The 5,164-nt window shown below is 33.4% G+C and overlaps 1 protein-coding gene across 1 annotated transcript in view; it reads right to left on the minus strand.

The window, feature by feature from the left end:
• GABRA2 (gamma-aminobutyric acid type A receptor subunit alpha2) overlaps window positions 1-5,105 on the minus strand; it is a 158,361-nt gene extending 153,256 nt beyond the window's left edge. The window contains exon 1 of the mRNA XM_017889733.1: window positions 4,993-5,105. The gene's annotated coding sequence lies outside the window, so the exon portion shown is untranslated. The remainder of the gene's footprint in view (window positions 1-4,992) is intronic.
• Window positions 5,106-5,164: the final 59 nt, after the last annotated feature.

Here is a 5,164-nt window from a genome sequence, read left to right on the forward strand (position 1 = left end):
TTTTTTATAAATTTGAGGAGTAATAACATCAACGGAAATATTTTATCATATATCTCTCCACAGCCTGAGGATAAATATCCAAGAGTGAAGTTGAAAACTAACCATCAGACACTAAGGCTGTGTTCAGACCTCACGTTTTCATGGTTTTAAGCATAAAGCATCTTCAAGGTTTCAGAGTATGAAACAAAAGTACCAGGTTGGGGGAGGGTGGTTCTAACTAGCCAACCTCCTCAAAACAGCTTTTCAATGTGCAGTTAAGCATGGCACTCCATCTAGATTTTCCAGGCTGAATCTATAACTTAGATTCCAAGGCTTGTCATAGCTAATAGTTGTTACTCTTGAGCATGTGGACGTCAGCTTTCATAAATATATGAGGTCTGTCTTCGCATTCAGTTTTCCAATGACCTTATAAAATTGACCCCAAAAAACAAATGTTGCTCCTTTTATTCATTTAACGGTGTGAAAGCCTCCTCTGAAATATAAAAATCCATGGGAGGTACCCCAACTTGTTAGTACTAATGACTAAATTGAAGACAAAGAGAAGACTTGATACAGTTATTAGTTCTGGCTAATCTGCATCTACGTTCTTGTTAGATAAGATTTTGAGACAATGCCAGGTGAAGTTTTCAGGCCCACAATGAAGTGAGACTACCAAACGCATATCTACCAATATTTTATTGACGTGTTTTTCAAATAATATTGCTTTCTAACATAATATTCCCCTTGAAGAATTCTCCTCTGCTATACCTAAAAATGCTAATACCTATCAATTTTATATCACATTGCACTGTCTTAAGAATTTCAATGTTCTTGAGCCATATACTACCCCTGTAAGATATAAATAGAATAAGTGGAACTTCTCCTCCCACTTCACAGGTGAGTAAATAAGTCATAGATAGGAAAAATGAATCACTCAAAATCACACAGTTTGTGGCAGAATCACAGGTACTGTAAGTCAGGAGTTTGAGTAATTGGTATAATAATTATCCCAATTCACCAAGAAATCAACTTAAAATATGTTGGTGTTAATAGTGAGAGATTGGTGTAGTAATTAAATAATCATTCCATTGATTTTAAGGATGAAGTAAACTCTATAGTTGATCATTTTCATGGTGGCACATGGAAAACAAAAATGAAATCAACTAATAAAATGGAAAGTCATTCAAGAGATATCTTGTTGAGTGCTCACTATGTGCCACGCATGGTTCCAGATGCTTAGGATAGATATATCAGTGAATCAAGCTACTGTGTGTGTGTGTGTGTGTGTATAGTGCTAAAGAAGCACAAACAAAAAAATGGAATTGGGCAAAGAGGATCAGGATTGCTGATGGGTAGACAGGTTGGAGTTTCATTAGATTGGTCAGCGTTGACCTCGTTGAGAAGATGAGACCAGTGGATACACCAGGGAAGAGAAGACAACCAGAGAAAAGGCTCCACAGAGTATCCCAGTGTGTTCAAAGAGCAGGAAGGAAGCCAATGTGACTGAAGCAATGTTAGCAAGAGAGTTGTGTGAAGTGAGGTTAAAGAAAGAATGGGGAGAAAAACTTTGCAAGGCCTTGCAGGCCACCGCAAGAAATTCAGCTTTTATTCTGAATGAATAGGACACCATTGCAAGGATCTGAGCTGTGAGGGGAATGATCTGACTTAAAATTTTAAAGGGATCTATTATTAATCATTAAATACCTTAAGAAATTTTACTCAATCATTATATAACTTTTGTCATATAAATGAATCACAATGGACTGTCCTCCTCTTAGAATAAAATTCTATTATTCCCATTTTCCCAAAGAAAATATCCAGGCTCAAAATGTCTAGAATAAGAGCTGGTAATGATAGAGCCAGGTGAAAAGAGCATTTTTTCTAACTCACAGTTCAAAACTGGTTCCTCTTTTCCATGTACTCATTTATGTCATAGTTATAAAGGAAAGAAAATAGTAACTGAGATTAATTAACTAGATTATCGATCAATAGAGAAGTTCAGTTGGATACATTAAAATCGAATTGAGCCCATTTTTCCCTTATTATTCATTTCTGGGAAATAATGATACAGGTAATTCCCTGAGCTTTCTATTTGAAATGACATGTGTGCATTCAGACTGAAAATGTTGGATGCAGAAGTAATCATGATAATAATTTAAACTTGCAACAGTACATTTAGAAAGTTCTTCAAAGTCTTTTAGCTATTATCATTTATTAACTGTCCACTAAATGCCAGTCTCTATGCTAAATTCATTGAATATGTCATATTTAAAATTCATAAAAAATTTAAGAATGTCATTAGAAATACTGTTTCACAGATGACAAATATAGATCCAGAGAGACTAGGATTGAAAGGTCACACAACTGCTTAGCCCCAGAGCCAGGATTTTGCTAAATCTCCAGTCTAAAGCAAGGTTCTCTTCATTAAGTGACACTGCTCTTCTGCAGAGCGATACTCAACTTACAACCTCAACATTCCTAACTAAAAGGCCAGCCAGATATAGGTAGTCCCATTTTCCAGACAATGAGCTGGTCACAGAAAAGTTAATCAAGCATCAACATTTATTTTATGACCACAATAAGCAAATCAATATTTAGCTGCTTCAATGAGCTTCAAATCTTAATAAGGTAACGAGCGAAACATAAAATGGTAATATATCATATATGATAGCACATAATATGTATCAGTAGACATAGTGCCAATGACTGGTTAAAAAAAATTAAGAGAAAATTTAATCTGGGTGCTTCAATTCAGTTAAGAAAGATCTTTACTAAAAAGGACTGGTGTTAAGATGATTTTCATAGGAAAGGTAGGGTTTAGATCAGCAGAGGGGATGAAGAAAAAATGATTCCAGTCAGAGGAGATCATATGACTAAAAGCCAAGGGAATAGATGAGAATGAATTATCAAGAGAAAATAAATAGATGTGTTTGAAGGACAGGAAGAATGGGAGGTGGGGTAAAGTGGTAAATGAAACCAGAGAAGTAGCCTGCAGCAATCCTTGTTAAATTAGCAATCTAAGGGAGGAGAGAAAGAATTGATATAATTGAACTGCCAATATGTAGCACATGCTTTGTGTACACTTTTTGTTTATATAATCAACTCAACAACTCTAAAGGTAACTATATCACAGCCACAGAAACAGAGGTGATATGGCCAAGGCACAGTTCTGTGTATGAATGGAGCAGAATTCCAGTCTAGACCTGTCTTCCTCCAAGGAATATGTTCCTTCCACTATCCCTCACCACCATCTACCAAAGGAAATGAGGAGCCACCGTTGGCACTCGATCAAGAGAAGAGAGTGACATATGAAAAGGAGTATAAAGCTAAAAGAAGACTGACCTGACTGTGAGATATTAGCATACGTTCAATATCAGAGGATTGAGGAAGGAAGAGAATAACTCAAAAAAAGCCACTTAGTGTATTGTATTAACCCAACTAACAAGGTAACGTAAATCTCTATTTGAATGCAAGCATTGGAAATAAAAAGGATGCAAGATTTTACAAAAGAAATATAAGGAGATCAGTGGCAATACCTAAGTCCTCAAACAGGTAGTTTCTACTACCCAACCATATACCCAGAGGATAAATACTCCTCTTAAAAATTCAAAGAGACAAAGGCTACAGGCTAACTTGGATATTTTAAAATTTGACAGCAGATGATTTATTTTAAAATAATACAATCTATGCCTTTGGAAAAAATCTGCCTTAGTGCAAACTACCTCTTAAACCACGATTGTGAATTATGAGAGCCTTACTTCTTACTTCCTAGGCTTACTTCTCTTATACAAGTTTGGTCAATAGTTCATTGTCACATATGTTAACATGGATAGTAATCCTTATATTCATGTTTATTAGGCATATTAATTACTAATCAGATATTCTTTTCCTTTTTATTTTTCCTACTAGAAACTAAGCATATATTAAGCAACTGAATCCTTCCTTCAGGATACAATGTGTCATGTCTGTGAACATTATTCCTCTCTGGGATTTCTCTTTTAAAATGTAAGATATCACTCAGGGATTCAAGTAAAAAAACTAATAGAAATTAAATGGCATATTATTGAACCATTTGGGCCTCTTCCAACTTTTTTCTTATCCATGGACAATCCAAACCATACAGTTGACAAATATATATATACACAAATCTTTTCCAGCAACTAAGGATTGCAAAGTCACCAAAACTTGCAATAACCAGATTAACTATATAAATCTTCGATTACTATCAACTGTTCAACTAATTTGTCTTAATTTTGAATTAACTGTGAAACCAAACATCTTAATGATTGTGAAACCAACAAGTGATAAATATGATCATTAAAATTTAACATATTACCCAAGCCAAATTTTCTTTCCCTTTTGAGTAAAATACATTTTCTGAATAAAAAATTAATGTTTAAATTTGAAATCAAACTGTGCCACAATCTAAAATTTAGACTTATGTCTAATATATATCTGAAATGTCTTTTAAAGTTTCAAGAACAACAAACTTGTGCATATTTTAGAAATATCACATGCAAGTGTAAAGAAGCATCACCATAGAATGCTAAAAGTGTATTTGTTAAAATACAACCACTATATTCTTATATTTTTTATGTTCCTTATTTCGGTGTATCTGAGCTGATATGAAAATATGATCAAAGAAAATAAATATACTTTCTTTACATATGAAATATACTTTCATATGTATATCTGCTCAATAATGCTAGATTTTAACATACTCTAAGTGTAAGAAAGTTAGCCATTTAAAATAAGTTAATTTAAAAACTATTCATGCAGAAAGTCTGGGCTCCATATGACTTTAGTCATTCTATGAAAGATATGTTAAACACATTATGTATGTATAAAAGGAATCACAGATAATCTTTTTTCATATATCTTACTTTCTATTTTCTATAATTTTATATACACAGTGATGCATTCATATATAAAATGTATTAAAATAGGAATATTACCCTTAACTTTTAAAGGCATTATTTTATGAGAGTTTTAAAAAAGGAAAACTATTTTTACCTCCCAGTCCTGGTCTAAGCCGATTATCGTAACCATCCAGAAGTCTGTCAAGAATTCTTGTAAAGATGGTAATGTTATTTTTAGCCTCATCTTCTTGGATGTTAGCCAGCACCAACCTAAACAGATAATTTTAAAAGCTTATATATATATATATATATATATAAATCTATAT

Source organism: Rhinopithecus bieti, unplaced genomic scaffold, assembly GCF_001698545.2.
Source record: "Rhinopithecus bieti isolate Rb0 unplaced genomic scaffold, ASM169854v2 scaffold_19654, whole genome shotgun sequence".
Lineage (NCBI taxonomy): Eukaryota > Metazoa > Chordata > Mammalia > Primates > Cercopithecidae > Rhinopithecus > Rhinopithecus bieti.